The sequence below is a fragment of the Bos grunniens genome, chromosome 7 (assembly GCF_055505025.1).
Source record: "Bos grunniens cultivar Pamir isolate PY7600 chromosome 7, Bosgru_T2T1.0, whole genome shotgun sequence".
In the NCBI taxonomy this organism is placed as follows: Eukaryota; Metazoa; Chordata; class Mammalia; order Artiodactyla; family Bovidae; genus Bos; species Bos grunniens.
Genome location: NC_141171.1, coordinates 83,636,189 through 83,656,620, shown reverse-complemented (window position 1 = coordinate 83,656,620; position 20,432 = coordinate 83,636,189). Strand labels below are relative to the sequence as shown.

Here is a 20,432-nt window from a genome sequence, read left to right as displayed (position 1 = left end):
CCCAGTTCATATCTGAGCAATTTATTTCTAAATGCAAAACATTATGTTATGTTCTGTAAAATTTTGTTATTCTGGGCACATTGTTCCAAACTCTGTATATCATTTTATTTCTTCTAGCTTCTTAGCCACATTGCCAGTACTAAGCTTTGAGTCTTGAAATTCTAAAAGAAAAAAAAAAAAAAACTTCATTTATATTATCATGACTTAAGCAAACCTCTTGATTGATGGTGCTAATGTCCTTGTCACTGGAAAGGTCTCCTTTTATTAAACAAATAGCCAGTGCACCAGAGAAATGGAAAATAAATGTCAGCGCGGAGTCAAAAACCTTTCTTTTGAAAACAGAATGCATTGATCATCTGCACTCTTATTGTAATTTTATTTCATTACGTTGTTACTATTTCAGATAGCAGAATGAAAACAGCATTGTACCATCCCTGAATATCTGTATCCTTAAACTTAGAATATCAAAAACTGAAACCTAGCTTGTCAAATAGTTATGATTAGTGGTAATACACTAATTTCCCAAAGGTAAAATGATATAACTTGAAGAATATGAGATCTAAATGTTAACAGAAAATACAATTTATTGTAGTTGGTATAAAGCAAATGTGATCTTGGGACTTCCCAAGTGGAACAGTGGTAAAGAATCCAACTGCCACTGCAGGAGACGCAGGAGATGCAGGTGTGACCCCTGGGTCGGGAAGATCACCTGGAAGTGGCAACCAGCTCCAGGATTCTAGCCTGGAGATTCCATGGACAGAGGAGGCTACAGATTCATGAGGTCAGAAGAGCTGGATGCGACTGAGCAACTGAGTCTGCACTCAAAATGTGATTATAATTTGCATTACTGTACATTCTTTGAAAAAATGCTTCCCTTCACCCCAGTCCACCCTGCCTGCACCAGTATTGCAATATCCAGGCTAAAGATAAGAAGTCAACAACCTATGACTCCTGAATAATAATTGTAAATTCTGAACGGTAATGGATTTGCCCTAGGCCAGCAACTGCCACCTCAGACTGATGGAAAGCAAAGGGTCATTCAGAAACGACACATCTGCAATACCTCGAATGTCAGGCTTCCCACTTTAAAAGAAAAATCTTACTTCTACACAGTATAGCAATAGAAAAGTATCATCTTAAGTAAAGCATTTGTTTCAACCTAGTAACACAAGAATTCCTACGTTCTGCTCTTGATTTTAAAGTAGAACTATAGTTGAATTATGCTCCTGTTATTATCAATATTTCAGTTGACTGTTAATTAAACCTATTATCCTGTACTATGGAGCAGGATTGATTTAGTACTAAATATATTGGGAATTAGTTATTTCTTTGCTTTCACATTATATAACAGAATGTTCCCATGAGTTACAAATCTGAATTTTTCATGCATGCATGAATAGTGTAAGAAACTTAATTTTGAATGAACTACAAAAATATTTCCCTTCATCTGTACCCTGACATATTATTGGAAATTATCGAAGCCTTTACAAAATGCCTTACAGTGTATTGACTACCTGTGAAGTTGAGATTTTTATATAATTGCACGTATGCTCTGTGTAATGCCTATGAACCTTTGATTAAGGAAGACTGCTCAGGAGCAGAGCAACGCTCGACACATCCCATAGGATTTCTCCTTGAAGTAAAACAAGGGCATCCTAGGCCTTGATAATTTACAGTTTGAACTGTATATATGCTACTTAAGGACAGCTAGAAAAGTGCTTGTCATTCAGCATGAACAGGCTCTCTGGAAGGCGGTCTAATAACAGTCACCATATAAAGTCATCAAAACAGTTTTAGGACACTCTTGTTAAAAAAGAATCTTCTTCAAGGTTATCTGCCTTTGGTGGTTTCAGTTCAGTCCAGTTCAGTCGCTCAGTCGTGTCCGACTCTTTGCGACCCCGTGAACTGCTGCACACCAGGCCTTCCTGTCCATCACCAACTCCCAGGGTCCACCCAAACCCATGTCCAATGAGTCGGTGATGCCATCCAACCATCTCATCCTCTGTCGTCCCCTTCTCCTCCTGCCCTCAATCTTTCCCAGTATCAGGGTCTTTTCCAATGAGTCAGCTCTTCGCATCAGGTGGCCAAAGTATTGGAGTTTCAGCTTCAACATCAGTCCTTCCAATGAATACCCAGGGCTGATCTCCTTTAGGATGGACTGGTTAGATCTCCTTGCAGTCCAAGGGATTCTCAAGAGTCTTCTCCAACACCACAGTTCAAAAGCATCAATTCTTCTCTGCTCAGCTTTCTTTATAGTCCAACTCTCACATGCATACATGACTAGTGGAAAAACCATAGCCTTGACTAGATGGACCTTTATTGACAAAGTAAGGTCTCTGCTTTTTAATATGCTGTCTAGGTTGCTCATAACGTTCCTTCCAAGGAGTAAGCGTCTTTTAATTTCATGGCTACAATCACCATCTGCAGTGATTTGGAAGCCCAAAAAAATGAAGTCAGCCACTGTTTCCATTGATTCCCCATCTATTTGCCATGAAGTGATGGTACTGGATGCCATGATCTTAGTTTTCTGAATGTTGAGCTTTAAGTCAACTTTTTCGTTTTCCTCTTTCACTTTCATCAAGAGGATCTTTTGCTCTTCTTCACTTTCTGCCATAAGGGTGGTGTCATCTGCATATCTGAGGTTATTGATATTTCTCCCAGCAATCTTGAGCCCAGCTTGTGCTTCTCCCAGCCCAGCGTTTCTGATGATGTACTCTGCATATAAGTTAAATAAGCAGGGTGAAAATATATAGCCTTGACGTACTCCTTTTCCTATTTGGAGCCAGTCTGTTGTTCCATGTCCAGTTCTAACTGTTGCTTCCTGACCTGCATACAGGTTTCTCAAGAGGCAGGTCAGGTATTCCCATCTCTTTCAGAATTTTCCACACTTTATTGTGATCCACATAGTCAAAGGCTTTGGCATAGTCAATAAAGCAGAAACAGATGTTTTTCTGGAACTCTCTTGCTTTTTCGATGATCCAGCAGTTGTTGGCAATTTGATTTCTGGTTCCTCTGCCTTTTCTAAATCCAGCTTGAACATCTGGAAGTTCACGGTTCACCTATTGCTGAAGCCTGGCTTGGAAAATTGGGGCATTACTTTACTAGCATGTGAGATGAGTGCAATTGTGCCATAGTTTGAGCATTCTTTGGCATTGCCTTTCTTTGGGATTGGAATGAAAACTGACCTTTTCCAGTCCTGTGGCCACTGCTGAGCTTTCCAAATTTACTGACATATTGAGTGTAGTACATTTACAGCATCATCTTTTAGGATTTGAAATAGCTCAACTGGAATTTCATCACCTCCACTAGCTTTATTCACAGTGATGCTTTCTAAGGCCCACTTGACTTCACATTCCAGGATGTCTGGCTCTGGGTGAGTGATCACGATTATCTGGATCGTGAAGATCTTTTTTGTACAGTTCTGTGTATTCTTGCCACCTCTTAATATCTTCTGCTTCTGTTAGGTCCCTACAATTTCTGTCCTTTATCGAGCCCATCTTTGCATGAAATGTTCCCTTGGTATCTCTAAATTTCTTGAAGAGATCTCTAGTCTTTCCCATTCTATTGTTTTCCTCTACTTCTTTGCACTGATCGCCGAGGAAGGTTTTATTATCTCTTCTTGCTATTCTTTGGAACTCTGCATTCAAATGGGTACATCTTGCCTTTTCTCCTTTGCTTTTCGCTTCTCTTCTTTTTATAGCTAGTTGTAAGGCCTCCTCAGACAGCCATTTTGCTTTTTTGCATTTCTTTTCTTGGGGATGGTCTTGATTCCTGTCTCCTGTACAATGTCACGAACCTCCATCCATAGTTCATCAGGCACTCTTTCCACTGTTTCCCCATCTTTTCCATGAAGTGATGGGACCAGATGCCATGATACTCCAAGATAAAATAAAAAGTTGAATAAAATCTCAAGACAAAAAACAAACAAAAAAAATATGTCTGACACACATAATAATGTAACATGCAGGTATTAAAATGATGTAAAAGAGAATTTAATGAAACGACAAGATGCCCATTATATACTCAATTTAAAAAATCACTTTTTAAAAGCCATACAATTTGGTTCCATTTCAGCAAAAATGAAAAGCATTTTTGACTAAAATGTTTGGACAAGTATGCAATAAGATGCAACCACAATTAATCACAGTTGGAATTATGGGTGATTACTTTTAACATTTATTAAGGCACAGTCAGTTCAGTTCAGTCACTCAGTCGTATCCGACTCTTTGTGACCCCATGAATCGCAGCACGCCAGGCCTCCCTATCCATCACCAACTCCCAGAGTTTACCCAAACTCATGTCCATCGAGTCAGTGATGCCATCCAACCATCTCATCCTCCGTCGTCCCCTTCTCCTCCTGCCTCCAATCCCTCCCAGCATCAGGGTCTTTTCCAATAAGTCATTTCTTCGCATGAGGTGGCCAAAGTATTGGAGTTTCAGCTTCAGCATGAGTCCTTCCAATGAATACCCAGGACTGATCTCCTTTAGGATGGACTGGTTAGATCTCCTTGCAGTCCAAGGGACTCTCAAGAGTCTTCTCCAACATCACAGTTCAAAAGCATCAATTCTTCTGCGCTCAGCTTTCTTCACAGTCCAACTCTCACATCCATACATGACCACTGAAAAAACCAAAGCCTTGACTAGACGGACCTTTATTGGCAAAGTAATATCTTTGCTTTTCAATATACTATCTAGGTTGGTCATAACTTTCCTTCCAAGGAGTAAGCGTCTTTTAATTTCATGGCTGCAATCACCATCTGCAGTGATTTTGGAGCCCCCAAAAAATAGTCTGACACTGTTTCCACTGTTTCCCCATCTATTTCCCATGAAGTGATAGGGCCAGACGCCATGATCTTGGTTTTCTGAATGTTGAGCTTTAAGCCAACTTTTTCACTCTCCTCTTTCACTTTCATCAAGAGGCTTTTTAGTTCCTCTTCACTTTCTGCCATAAGGGTGTTGTCATCTGCATATCTGAGGTTATTGATATTTCTCCAGGCACAATCAACATACAATAAAAAGGACATGTTCAAAATGCACAAAAAATCAGCTTCGTGTGTGTGTATGCCTATAAAACCATCACTACAATTAAGATAATAAAAATGTTCATCACCCAGAAAGTTTTCTATGATCCCTTTGTAATCCTTCCCCTCTCCCTCTTCCTTGTGCACAAATACTTGTCTACTTTCTGTCACTGAAAATTAGTCTGCACTTTCTAGAATTTTATATAAAAAATCATTGTTACATTCTCTTAAAAAAATCTGGCTTCATTCATGCATCATTTGTTTGAACTTGATTCACGTTATTGTGAATAGCAGTAGTTCAGTCCTTTTTATGCTGAATCGTATTTCCATCTGGATACCAGTTTTTTATCCATTCATCTGTTGATGGACATTTAGGGTGTTTCCATTTTAGACCACTACAAATAAAGCAGATGTGAATATTAATGCATAAGTCTTTGTATAGACATATGTCATTTCTCTGGAGTAAACACCTCAGAGTGGAATGCCTGGTATACGGTAGGAATGTTTATGTTTTTATTTAATAAACAGCCAGTTTCCAAAGCGATCGTGCCATTTTACATTCTCTCCAGCAGTGTGTTAGAGAGTTCCAGTTGCTCTATATCCTATCCAACACGTGGGTATGGTTAGTCCTATTAATAAATTTATCTTTTATCAGGTTAGCCTGGATAGAGGTTTATCACTTTTATTGATCTTTTCATGAAACTGTCTTTTGTTTTCATTGATTTTCTCATTGTTTCTGCTTTCTGCTTCATTGATTTCTGTGCTGATTTTTATTGTTCTTTCTTCTGCTTTTCAAGTACTCTTCAGTTTCTAGGTTCTTAAGGTGGAATCTGAAGTCATTGACCTGAAACTTTTATTCTTTTCTATTGCGGGTATGTAAAGCTATAAATTTTCACTACATAATGCTCCAGTTGAAACCCCCAAATTTTAATGTTTTCACTTTCATTCAGTTGAAAATAATTTTTAATGTTCCTTTTGATTTTTTTCTATGAACCTTGGGTTGTTTAGAGGTTTATAGACTAGTTTCCTAATACATGGATATATTCCACATGTATTTTTGTTACTGATTTCTAATTTAATTCTACCATTACACTTTTGTTATTCTAGCTTCTAACGTATTCCTCAAATACTTTTCATAAAACCTTTTAGTTCCCATTTACAGATGTTTCTCTCATGACCTAATGAGAATTCCATGGCCTAAATAATTCACTTTGAATAACATCTTACACTTTCCCCAAACTCAGTAACTCATCACAGTGCTAAAAACCTGTTTCTACATCTGTGACTTCGGCTTTTATGATCTCCTTGGGTGGTTCATTTTTTTTTTCCTGGCATTACTAAACCTCAAATTATAAAATAATCTCTCTGAAAAACGTATCAGAAATTCTTAACTGTTTTCTTGCTTTGGGTGTTTTAGGAGCAGAAAGAAAAGACCAAGTTATTTTTAAATTTTAAGATTGTCCTTTGCATTATATCCAGTCGAAACATATGACAGAGAACTGGTGCCAGGAAATGTGTCCCATGCAGTCTTTCTTTTCAAGTAAACTGAAGATTGCTTCCTCAATTAGTTGAATCTTCTGGGTGGTCCTTTAAAAAACAGTTCTTTGAAGAAACTAGTGAACTAATAATACTGTAAATGTAAAATAACTTTAGTCCTTTAACTTTGAAGCTAAGAAAGAATGAAGAGAAATTCAATGTTTTTTGTTTGTTCATATAGAATTTTCTAGCTCTGATTTTAAGAGGGAAAAATTCTGTATGAATCCAATGAAAAACTTTTTTAAAAAGATGTGTGTACATTTGAGCTTAGAATTAGCCAACTGTAATTGTGTTTGTGCACGCACATGTGTACATGTGTGCAAACTACTTGGTTTGCTTACTTTTATATGTAAATGATGCACACACATATTGCAGTCTATATTAAAATCAGTATGTAATAAATTTAAAATATCTAGGGACATTCTGAAGGAGATCAGCCCTGGGATTTCTTTGGAGGGAATGATGCTGAAGCTGAAACTCCAGTACTTTGGCCACCTCATGCGAAGAGCTGACTCATTGGAAAAAACTGATGCTGGGAGGGATTGGGGGCAGGAGGAGAAGGGGAAGACAAGAGGATGAGATGGCTGGATGGCATCACTGACTCAATGAACTTGAGTCTGAGTGAACTCCGGGAGTTTGTGATGGACAGGGAGGCCTGGCGTGCTGCGATTCATGGGGTCACAAAGAGTCGGACACGACTGAGCAACTGAACTGAACTGAACTGAGGGACATTTAGTAAGTAAAGAACTTTGTGCAATTCTGAGAAAATTGGTTATTACTTAGGCTTAGTCTGTACATTTGATTCCACTTTGGGATTCAAAATCATCCCTTTGTGGTCTCTCAATATTATCCCCTCATTAGAGCTTGCCCTAGGTAAAATACTCAAGTAGTTGAAGTTGCTTTTATGGGTACTCCATGCTCTTCCAGAGACCCCTTTTGCCTTTTTACTCTTCTTGGCTAATCAGTGGGAAAAAAAATTGTATTTCAGTCTTGAGGCCTTTTATTTCCCTGAAAAATATCTAAGTAGGCAGCTATTCCCTCTAGGGAAATGCAGGACGGGCTGACAATGTTAGTCATCGTCACTACTCAAATGCCTGTGATTCTGATTTTCAGTAGTTCACTGTCTGTATCAGTCTAACAGTTTGACAGTGAAGACAGTCACCACTTAGCATTCAGATCATTCCATTTTGGTCTGGAGGAGGAAATGGCAACCTACTCCAGTATTCTTGCCTGGTGAATCCCATGGACACAGGAGTCTTGTGGACTATAGTCCCTAGGGTCGCAGAGTCGGATTCGACTAAAACGCCTTAGCATGCACACTAATCCAGCAACTCCAAACCCTCTCCACCCACTTACTCCAAATAGGAAGGATAGTCAAATTAATTGTCATGAGAAAAGAAAATCTTATACAAACAGGGACCTAATAATTGGAGTGGTTGACTGGTGGACTGAGCAAATTTAAATAAGGTAGACTATGTGACTATTGTAGACTTTGCATATCCTTCAAGCAATCTCACTGTAAATGGCATTTTGGGCTGTGTAAATACAATGTCTGTACTACGAACTGTACTTGCCTGAATACAGAACATTGAATTTACATTCCTCATGGTGCTGCTGACCTCCATCAGCGATTGGCCAAGTGGGCTTTGGTTGGCAACTGAATATTGTCGTGGCCTTCAGCTCCTTGGCTAGTTTCCTTGGCTCATGGTTTTATTAGTGGGATTGATTATAAGTAACAATTTCTCCGTGTCCATAAGCTGAAGGTTTCCCTCTTCTCTCTACCACTGCCCTGAATGCATCATTTTTTAGGGCTGTCTCCCCAGTCTATATTAATGTCTCCCATTTAAATAAGCTTTCCTAACATATCCATTATCACAAAAGGAAAAAAAAAAAGACTCAGATCTGCATATGGCAAATACCAGCCAAGAAATTATCCAAAATAGTGGGTGCCAACTAAAGAGGTCAACAGTCATTTGTTTTTCATGTGCATTTAATTATTGGAGGAAATTTGATTTGCCAATTATGCTAGTATTTTGAAGGCAGCTTCATTTTGCAATTGAGAATGAGAACTTCTTAAAGTGGGACTGTGCCAGTGAGCTCATGCCAGGTCCATTGTGGGCACTGGTAAGTTTGTGAAGAGAACCAAATAAAGCATGGCAGGAACTATGCTGCTGCATAGAGATAAATGGATAAGGGGATAAAAATATTCTTTAAATGTTTCTGTTTAAGAGCAGTAACTAGGAATATTCTATATAAATGCAATTCTGGAATTTAGACATTCTAACAGCAAAAAGCACAAATTAACAGTTTATCAGTCTTCCTGATATTTTCTTTTTTCTCTTCCCATTATGTATATCAAAGAATAGAGTGTTCTAAAATATTAAAATTGATAGATACAAATTGTAAGATAGGCATGAGGGTATTCTTCTAGCCTAAATGCTGAAGATTCAAGGACTGATACTACAGTGTGGGCACTGCTCTGATCAAGGCAGTTGCATTGCAGTTGGGGAAGCTGAGGGTCTAATCACATAAGTATGACACCAGATGCAATCCAGTGGGATTTAAAGAGGTCCTTCCTGGTTTGGATTCCATAATGGTGATATAGACTACATTTTATATACTTTTTTCTAAAGTATTTTTGAATAAATGCTTTTCATATGATGCCATTAAGTAGCTATTTATTTTGCCTGTGCATATGACTAAATAGAAATTTATGCTTTGGCAAACAGGGTTATTTTGCGAAGACCTTACTAAACTATCACTAAAAATGCAAATCATAGTGAAGGGTTCCTGAGGGCCATGCTCTTCTTCTCAAAAGGAGAAACAGCAGATGCATCCTTAGGCCATTCACTACATGTGAGAGAATATTTGCCAATTGTGCATTTCTTAAAAACTGATTTTGCCTAAACCAGATCATTGAAGTTAATGATTCAATGAGATTACTCTTTTCCTATTTTCTTTCCTGTAGGTTTTTTTTTTCTTTTTAATGACAAATTGCCCCTTTTCATACCAGTTTATTTGTATATATTATTTTGAGTATATTTCCTCTTTTGGAAGAGGAAATCTTAATCTTAAATCTTATTCCAAACACCTGTCCCCTTAACTCACTTAACTGTCAAACAGCTAACTTAACCTATTTTTTTTAAGCAATGGCATTTTGACAGAATGAAATTCTTTCCTTGAAATTTAGGAATGAGTGAAAAAATAACACACCCTTCCAGATGTGAAGAAAATAAACATTATCCTGCCCTTGAACTTCCTGAAATAATGACCTTCTTTTGTTCTGAGTCACTTTGCACCCCACCTCCTTTACCATCTCCCCCCACTCCTTGATCCAGCATCACAGGTTCAGTGAGCATTTCCAAGTTCATTTGCAGACTGTCTCTAAAGTGGTAAGATTTAGTGGGGGCTGGGGCAATGCCTATGTTGGCATTAGATTTGATGCGTTTCAGCATTAGCAGAATGAAGAGGTGACATAGTTCCCTCTGAATTCATTCATTGCTGGAAATTGCCATCTGAAGTCCAAAGACATTGAAACTTCCTACTTTATGGCTGCAATAACTATTCACTGTCTTTGTCTCTCCTCTAAGCCCAGGGAGCCTTCCATTAGCATGGCAGAAAAGGACAGCAGGGTTCAGAGAACCTCTGTAAGGTGATTATATTTGACAGACTGGCCTCGCTCCCTTTTCTACTTTTTCACCGCTAGCAACAGCTGCTTCTTTGTCATACCTTTCCCTTTTCATGAAAGAAGTCAGATATCATGCAAGGAGCACATCAAAAGTCATGACCCTTAAGCAAATTTTAAATTAGCACATAGGAGGAAATGAGATAGATAATTTGGCTTCATGTCTCGTTCTTTCCCTTTTTAGTTCCTATTTGACTACATTTTACAAACCTAGGTTTTGTTTTGTCTCTGCCATTGGTGGTTAGTACAATTTTAAATGATCTGGAAGAAATCAAATAGGAAATGCTGATGAAAAATAATTCTACTCATACAAGGCCTTCAGTGGCTTGTACTGTGTTTCTTCTCTATTGGTGTGAGAATGTTCTGTTAATAAGATGGGCTGGGGATTGATGATGCGGATAGAGGTAGACAGTTAACAATAAGAGTCCATACAAATGCTGTTCAAGCTTTATGCCTTATGTTGTTCCACAAACGGACTTCCAGAGCTTGTGTGGAAATACTTGGAAGAAGGTACAGGTGGTCGTATGCTTTTGGCCAAAAGTGGTTCCTTTTATGTCAGATTATGTAGATTACCTTTTCAAACAAGCAGCAAAGTTGAAAGGGGACAGGCTGAGGTTGAGGTAGGCCAGAAAGGGTCACAACAATCAATACAAAAAGTGGAATAACTGAATGACTCTAGTAATTACTTAGTTAACTCTAGGACACCCTTCATCAGCTACATTTAGAACCACAGAAATGCCAGTCTTTTTAATTCATTCATTCAATACTCACTGAAAACTCATTACATGCCAGGAGTACAAAGACTAATAAAATACATTTTTTTGGTCCTGAGGGGGCTTAAACTTTTGTAACATTAACACGGAGCCAGGCACTTTTAGTGCTTCATTCATCATTTGAAAATTAAATGACTGTTTTCTAAATTTGTACGAAATGTGATGATTTCTTCAGTAGGTAGGTAGGATGTGTGTGGTGTGTCTAGTATCTAGAGAGCCATAGCACATGGTTGTGCATATTGTATAATATCCACACTGAGCCTGCCGTTCAGCCTGCAGTGTACAGAGCAATACCAGCACCTCCAAGCTCCTACTGTGTGCAGAAGATATCCTGGTGAACAGTTTCTACCTTCTTGGAGCTTGCATTCCAGCTGTTGTGTGTCCATGAAATGGGCTGAATTCTGCTCTCAAATCCTATAAAATATGCCTAGAAGCACTTTAAAGTATGTGGCTTGACAGTCTTTTGCTATAGCCCAATATGAAAATGTGTTAAAATGTTGATGTTTTCCATAATTACACTAATCATTGAATTTATAGCAATATCATGTTAATCTGGCCACCCTAAAGACTGAGAATCCAATAGTAAAAGTTAACACATTACTTTTAAGACCATTTAAGACCATTTTAAAAACTATGATGTTAGTAAACTATGATGTTGGACTTCCCTGGTGGCTCAGATGGTAAAGCATCTGTCTACAATGCGGGAGACCTGGGTTCGATCCCTAGGTCAGGAAGAATCCCTGGAGAAGGAAATGGCAACCCACTCCAGTATTCTTGCCTGGAAAATCCCACGGACGGAGGAGCCTGGTGTCCGTGGGGTCACAAAGAATCGGACACGACTGAGCAACTTCACAACTTTACTTTAAGACCATTTTACTTTCATAAAAATTGGAAATATTATTAAAGTGTGTTATGTTTGTATCTTCCTTAGTAAAAAGATGACATAACATGATTAAGAAAATCCTTCTTGGGGTGTGGAGAAAAGGGAACCCTCCCACACTGTTAACCCACTATGGAGCCAACTTCCCAGGTGGCTCAGATGGTAAAGCATCTGCTTACAATGTGGGAGACCCGGGTTTGATCCCTGGATTGGGAAGATCCCCTGGAGAAGGAAATGGCGACCCACTCCCGTATTCTTGCCTGGAAAATCCCATGGACAGAGGAGCCTGGTGGGCTACAGTCCATGGATCACAGAGTCGGACATGACTGAGCAACTGAGCGACTTCACTTTCACTATGGAGAACAATATAGATGTTCCTTAAAAAATTAAAAAAGAACTACCATGTGATCAGCAGTCCCACTCCTGGGCATATATCCAGAAAAGATGAAAACTCTAATTTGAAAAGATACACACACCCCAATGTCTACTGCCACACTATTCACAATGGCCAACGTGTGTAAGCAACCTAAATGTCCATCAACAAAGCAATGGATAAAGAGATGTGGTATATACATACCATGGAACACTACTCAGCCATTAAAAGAATGAAATGTCATTTGTCCCAACATAGATGGACCTATAGATTATCATACTAAGTGAAATAAGACAAATACTGTATCACTTATATGTGGAATCTAAAAAATTATGAACTTACAAAACAGAAACTCACAAATCTAGAAAATACACTTATGGTTACCAAAGGGGAAAGGCAGGGAGGAAAAAATAAGGAATTTGGGATTAACAGACATATACTCCTATATATAAAAGGAACTACAGGGACCTACTGTAAAGCACAGGGGATTATATTCATTGTCTTGTAAAACCTATAATGAAAAAAATCTGAAGAATGTGTGTACATATATATATATATAACTGAATCACTTTGCTGTATACCTGAAACATTATAAATCAACTATACTTCAAGAAAAAGAAAAAATCCCTCTTAGTAATGTACTCTAACAAGGTTGTATTTTTAGGGTATTATTAGATGTGGGCTTCCCAGGTGTTCTGTGGTAAAGAATCTACCTGCCAAGCAGAAGAAGATGTGAGTTCAATCTCTGGGTTGGGAAGATCCCCTGGCAACCCACTCCAGTATTCTTGCCTGAGAAATCCCATGGACAGAGGAGCCTGGCGAACTACAGTCCATGGGGTCAAAAAGAGTCGGACATGACTTAGTGATTAAATAACAATTATGAGATGTGTAAGGATGAGGTAAATAACTCTTAGTGGTTATGGAACTTCATTTAGAAAAGCTGGCAGCACCAGGAAAAACGCAAATAAGCATGACCTTTAAGGCCTTGTCCCTGCCCCTGCCTGCCTGTCCGGCGTCATCTCCAGCCAATTCATTCTGATTATCCTACTCTTCGGTCACAGGGAGCTGTTAATACATGCAGTCACATGAGCAGCCCAAGTCTCTCATAGCTCACTTCCTTTGTACGTGCTATTCTCATGGACAGCAGTATCCCTTCCCCTCTTCTCCAGCTCCTTCTTGCCTTTCAGATCCAGCTGAGAAGTCACTTTCTTTGTGAAACCATTCCCATCCCCTCCCAGGCACCAGGGTTAGTTGCCTTCCAAGGCTACTGCATTTCACAGCTCCAGGCGTTGCCCTTCCCACTGTATTGCCAGAGAGCTCTTCCTCTTTCTCCTGTAGTGTCTTACAGAGATGCCTCTATGCAGTTAGCATCCTGCTCTGTCTCCTGCTTCGAAGCCTCCCCAAAGAGTAATAAATGCTTTGCAATCTGAAGCTGAACCTTACTTCTACTGGTCTGACATATAATAGTGCTGAATGGACAATTGAATTGTGGCCTCACATGGCACAGTGCATAATTAAGGAGCCCTTAAGGTCTGTCAGATTGGTTTTTCCCTCCCTGGATCTGTTCAGATTGTTTGCATAGCCTGGCCATTTTTTTCTCTATTGGGATATCTGTCCTTCAAGTCATCCCTCCATTGCCAGTGGCTGTGTTGCTGGCTGCCTTTTTCAGGGGTCCATCAGCACTAAGATCACTGCTCCTTGTCCACGGCCCAGTTGCTATGTATTCTTCCCCCTCCTTCTCCTTTTCCATCTCTTCCTTTCCCCCCCAATTCCTCATTTCCTTCCCCCTCCTCCTTTTCTTGTTCTTTCTGCTTGTTTCTCAGTGGTAGGGGCTTTTGCCTTTTAAACTACTGTCTGCAAATGAACACTGAATCAGTCATTTGCATTTTATTTCCTATGGTATTTATACCTTTAGTGGTTCTCTCTGTATTTGCAGGATTTGTTGTTCAGTCACCAAGTCGTGTCTGACTCTTTGTGACCCCATGGACTGCAGCATGCCAGGTCTCCGTGTCCCTCACCATCTCCCAGAGTTTGCCCAAGTTCATGTCGATTGAATTCATGATGCCATCCAACCATCTCATCCTTTGTCTCCCTCTTCTCCTTCTGCCTTCAATCTTTCCCAGCATCAGGGTCTTTTCAAATGAGTTGGCTGTTTGCATCAGGTGGCCAAAGTATTGGAGCTTCAGCTTTAGCATCAGCCCTTCCAATGAGTATTCAGGGATGATTTCCTTTAGGATTAACTGGTTTGATCTCCTTGCAGTATTGTGTACACTAAAAATGATTTTCAGGTGTGCAGTTATTACCAACATCTGAGGGCTGTGACTGTTCAGTTTGGAAGGTTTTTTAAAAAAATTTTTGATAGCAGTTCATTTTTGAAACTTGTACAGGGTTACCATATCCCTTGGACAGCAAGGAGATCCAACCAGTCCATCCTAAAGGAGATCAGTCCTGAATATTCATTGGAAGGACTGATGCTTGGGCTGAAACTCAATACTTAGGTCACCTGATGCAAAGAACTGACTCATTGGACAAGATCTTGATGCTGGGAAGGATTGAGGGCAGGAGGAAAAGGGGATGACAGAGTATGAGACGGTTGGGTGGCATCACCAACACAATGGACATGAGTCTGAGTGAACTCAGAGTTGGTGATGGACAGGGAGGCCTGGCGTGCTGCAGTCCATGGGGTCGCAAGGAGTCGGACATGACTGAGCGACTGAACTGAACCATATCCCTTTCTTTCTAGGTATTTTACTCTCAGGACTACATTTTATCACCTAGATAGATATATTTCTGCATACTTCCTTAAGTTAGCAAGGTGAAAGCAACTATTCAAAGGTCACCGTGCTCAGCTGCTCAGTCATGTCCTACTCTTTATGACCCCATAGACTGTAGCCCATCAGTCTCCTCTGATCATGGAATTTTCCAGGCAAGAATACTGGAGCGGGTTGCCATTTCCTACTGCAGGGGATCTTCCCAACCTAGGGATCCAACCTGCGTCACCGGATTCTTCTGCATTACAGGTGGGTTCTTCACCACTGTGCCTTAGAACACAAACAGTACACAACTCTCATTTACCTGGCATTGATGAGAATTCTGATCTTTATGTCATTGTTCATGATTGGCCATTTATTCCTTAACTCTAACAGTACTCACCCCAGAACTCTCAGTTTTACACTGCTTTCACTAGCATGGATGTGAAGCTCTCCATAATATCTTGAAAAAAACATGTTCAAGTTTGAAATAGAAAAGACCTAGGGGAACTTCATACTGGCAACTCTAATGGTGGGAATTTGGAAGCAAACTGAAGGGGAAAGTCTGTGGAGAGGTGGGAGTGTAATTTCATGGTATTTAGGACACTGAAAAAGTTTTGAGGTTTATGTACACCCAATTTCTGTATTTCTTGTGATAATACTGCCCGCATTTTTGTACACTATACTCCTAGCTGATTATTTACTTCTAAGTCAATGGCAAGCCTAATACTTACATAACATAAAAGTTTTAAATGGCATTCTTTACGAAAGTTATAAATTATGTACATGTTTTAGAGTCTAAGGTAGTCAGCTCTAACCGACTGAGCTTCAGTGCTATAAAGAAGGCTGATTAAATGATTTTGGTTTTCAGAACGAACAAATTCCTCAGCTCAAGAAGATATAAAGGAGGATTACTTAGTTTTAAAAGCTTAAAATACACTCAAAGATAACTATAACTTTAAAAAATCTATTAAGATGTATTCTTGGGTTGTGTCTTGTATCACAAAACCAATTTGGAAACTTGATTTAATGAGCTTAGTTGTCAATATTTGCCAAGTTAATTGGAGAATACTGGATACTCCCTTTTTGTTCTGTGTAGACACAGCCTTTTGGACTGGAACAGCCTTTGTTATCCCTAGGCCAATGAACTGAATTCTGATGAGATCATGCTTTGACGTAGGATGTGGACCAATAGTAAACCTGCTTCAGGGTCTTGGACGATATCTTAAAAGTTACAGCCAAGAGAGGTGGCGACTGCATCAAGCGGAGAGGAGAGAAGCTTTTGCTGCTAAAGATCATGAATGGATTTATTTTTGCATTTATCATGACTTAGTATGATAAGATACCACAGCAAAACATTGCTCATAAAACTCTTCGGTGTGCTTAGTAAAAAGTCAGGATTGACATATATTTAACATCATTCTACACCTTCTCAGAGTTTGATCATCGTTTAAAATATATGTGAGTTGCCTGATTCTCGTTGTTAACTAGTTTAGAATTCCATGTGGGATGCAGTGGGGGCTTAGAGTTGGATTTTGCATTATGTTGAAAACTTGTTACTGTCACATCTGTGATCCACCAAAGCTGTCCTGTAGATGATTTGCAGTTGTATTTTTAGATTCAGTTTTAATATGATGTTTAACTGACAGCTGTTGAAATTTTGAATTTTATAACAAATGCTAAAATTTTAAATGAACAGTCTAAAACACTGTTTTGCAAGTTTAATTAGAAGTACTTTCAAAAGCAGTTTTTCTAAGTGATGTTATGATCAGTTTTCTATCCATATAACTCTACTTCTAGTTTAAATTAAAACATTTTTTGTTTCAAATTATAAAGTCTATTGCCAAGAGGTTTGCATTTATTTAGTTGCATGAATATAAGCTGGAGTTTAACTCATTTTTATGTAACCTACATTTAAAAGTAGTCCTAACACTCGTGATTTTATTCATATTTTCCCATTAAAATACGAAGAGAGTTATTTTCCATGGCTTTAAAATGATGTAGAAGAGTAGTTAAAAATGGAAACTGTGGTATTTTATTCACTTTCATGTTTTTGGATGTTATATGTTAGGAAACAATGAGATAGCCATCTAAACTCTTAGTAGTCTTCATATATATTCATTCTTTTGCAATGCTTCAGAAAAAGACTGCTTACTAAAACTATTACTATCCTTGGCCAATGGGCCTTCCAGTCTCTTTAAAATGCCTGTGTTCAAGTCCTATTTGAATTGCAATTCACTAGGGAATACATCTACCTTTGTAGAGTTCTTAATTTAGTGCCAAATTCCTTGTCAGTATTCAAAAATCATTCAGTATTACTGATAATGGCAGCCAGTCATTTGATTTTATACATTAACAAAAATATTTTAAGGTCTAACTTTATATTATTCAATGTAATGCTTGTTATTTGTGCTAAGAATTTTGATCATGACTCAAGGAAGAATCAATATATAAAATGATGTGTTTCCTGTACAAGTATGCCTATCAAGTATATTCTTTAAAGTAAAGAAATTTTTCAGAACAATGCTAACATTGATACACATTTTTCTTGTTTGGTTTTTGAGGAAATTATTCCAGGGCATAAACAAAATTTTAGTGACATTTAAATTTTAATCAAAATAACCTCTAGTATGTAGACTTATTACTCCCATAATTTGATCATGATTATAATGCCAATACACCCTGACAGCAATCAAAATAGAAAAGAAGTTATGAGTGAGCTTGTGAAATGATAGAACTGCTAATTTATATACCAACAAATTTAAGAATTGCTCATGAGATTTTGATTTTTGAACATTTTCTTTACTCTAATGATAGAAAATGAATGTTTTCTACATTCTATGAAGGATGCATTTTAATTGCATAGCAATGCAATATTCATACTAGTTATAGCCTAATTCTTAATGTTCTATGGTAAAACAATTTTTTTTAGGGCAACAAAAGTAGGATAAATTCCCCAAAGTAAACAGAAAGGAAGACAAAAGATTTGTCTTTTAATCTCACAGTTATCATCAAAATGTATTGCTAAGCATATATTTATTGACTTCCTCTACTAACAACTCTCTGGTTAAGAAACAGACTATTAATTATAGAAGACACACCCCCACTCTGAAAACCTAGAAATCTCATGTAACTAAAAGGCTTTTGAGTTGCTGTGAGAACCCTGCAGAAGACACATAGAGAGCACTCACACAACATGCCCAACCTACTGAGGCAATGTCCGAACACTCCAGGACTTTGGTGTCCTAAGACTGCCCATCTCTCATACTATTTTTCTCTCCAGCAACCTGTGAATTATCCACTAGTATTCAGACTAGAATATTGTAGTATACTGAGAGCAAGTCTGGAATTTCCTTGCCATAACCTCAGAAGAGAGTTTACTGATTGCCATTGTAAATGCACAGGCCTTACTATAGTTAACAACTTCTGTTTTTCTTTCTTTCTTGTCATAAGAGTGGATTTTGATATCTACCTATCCACTGGTATTATCTCACAAGCTTGGAAAAGCACAGTTTATACTACCTACTCTCCAATACAATTCCAGCCAAAGGTATTGCATGTAAATAAACATTGAATGGAATGTTCCCTAGCATCACTCTGTTAGGGTTTCACATAGTTATAACCTGAAAGTGTCAGAATCTTGCTGTATAAGCTTCATTCACTTATTTGTTCAGCAATGCCAGTATTAGTTATTCAGAAACAAGTCCACATAAGTCACTGTGCTAATTAGTATGTATATGCATTGCTTTCTCCCTTACTCCCTAGAGATTGAAGGACTTGACACTATAAACACCAAATATAATTTGTGCTTTTATGTTTGTTTTAGAAAAACAATCACATACAAAAGCACTGTGGAATACTTTCATAAAGCTGGTTTTGGAGAAATCTAACCTCCTCCTCTGGAGAAGGCAATGGCACCCCACTCCAGTACTCTTGCCTGGAAAATCCCATGGATGGAGGAGCCTGATAGGCTGCAGTCCGTGGGGTTGCTAGGAGTCGGACACGACTGAGTGACTTCACTTTCACTTTTCACTTTCATGCATTGGAGAAGGAAATGGAAACCCACTCCAATGTTCTTGCCTGGAGAATCCCAGGGACGGGGGAGCCTGTGGGCTGCCGTCTATGGGGTCACACGGAGTCGGACACGACTGAAGCGACTTAGCAGCAGCAGCAGCAGCAGCCGCCCCAAGAATTACCTAAAGTAGGTTCAGATGGGTCAACAAGCAGCTGGAGCTAATGTGCTTTGATTAAGTGAAGAGTTGCTGAGTTTGTCCCAAATTTTATCAATTTGTCCCAAATTCTCTAAGAAAGAGCAGGCAAAGAACACTGAGCCAAAAAGCAGTAAGTGATTCAAAATGCTACTTAAACAAGCATTATTGATGTCATCCATTTAAAAATCCATGAATTTGTTTGCTGAGGAGGACAGTCCTAAAATGCAAACTGAGTAGAATGGAGGGTCTGATATCTCTGGTAAGAAAAAGTTAAATACCAATAAGAACAACAGTGAACATGTGGAAGAGTTTGGTATTTGTCATCAACTATTCCAAGTGATGGATAGAATATTCCACCCAGAAGCAGTTGAACGACTTCACTTACAGTCACACAACTAGAAAGTGGCAGGTCAAAGAACAAAACTGAAGCGTGCCTTTCCTCCATTACACTCATAACACACGCCCTTCTCCCTACGATAGACCCAGTTTACATGGCACTGTTTCCCATATAGTTATAGTTTTTCTGTTCACCCTGTGCTCCGGTTTGGATGATAAATCATATGATCCCATCAATTACCAAGTAATGTAATATATACAATAAATATAGGGAAAAGAGGAAAAAAAATGAAGATACAGTACATGGGTAAGTCTGTAGGTAACAAATAGAGAAACAGAAGCAGAAAAGCAAAATGAGAAAAGATAAAAGCATCTTTGAAATGAAAAATTTAGGGGAAAATAGGAATTAAACAGGCTGATTTCAAAGTATGGAGGAGGAAGAAAAAAAAACTCATAAAATTTAAAATGTAGCTTATTTGGAGAATTGTGAAGACCCTAAGTTCAATTAGTCTAAACCTGTAACATTACCAGACATCATGGTGACCTTGTAATCTGGACATGGTCAGTCAGTTGCTTCCTTGTCCTCGGCGTGATGATTTGGCTTTGGCTCCCTGAACCACCAGATGAAGAATGCCTGGTATTAAAGGCTTAGGCACGTGCTTCTCCAACTGAGCCTGCGTCAGATTCACCTGGGGGAGGGGGCAGGGTTTGTCAAGCACTGCGGGCGGGCCTCATCCTCAGTTCTGATTCAGAAGTCCTGGTTTAGGGCCCTGGGAATTTGCTTTATTAATGGGCTTCCTGTTGCTCCTGCCCTCTGCTGTGTTTTCATTCCTGTGCTCATTCCAAATAGTGACCTTTGTTTTTTAA

At 38.7% G+C, this 20,432-nt stretch overlaps 1 protein-coding gene and 1 long non-coding RNA gene across 2 annotated transcripts in view; one reads left to right on the top strand and one right to left on the bottom strand.

Moving 5' to 3' along the window:
* Positions 1-20,432, top strand: part of HAPLN1 (hyaluronan and proteoglycan link protein 1) — a 79,094-nt gene that overhangs the window by 14,520 nt on the left and 44,142 nt on the right. The window lies entirely within an intron of this gene.
* Positions 6-20,254, bottom strand: LOC147369905 (uncharacterized). Its single transcript, XR_015168082.1, has 2 exons — positions 20,094-20,254; positions 6-161 (listed from the first exon to the last, which is right to left on the bottom strand). It is a non-coding gene; the product is annotated as an uncharacterized LOC147369905 (long non-coding RNA).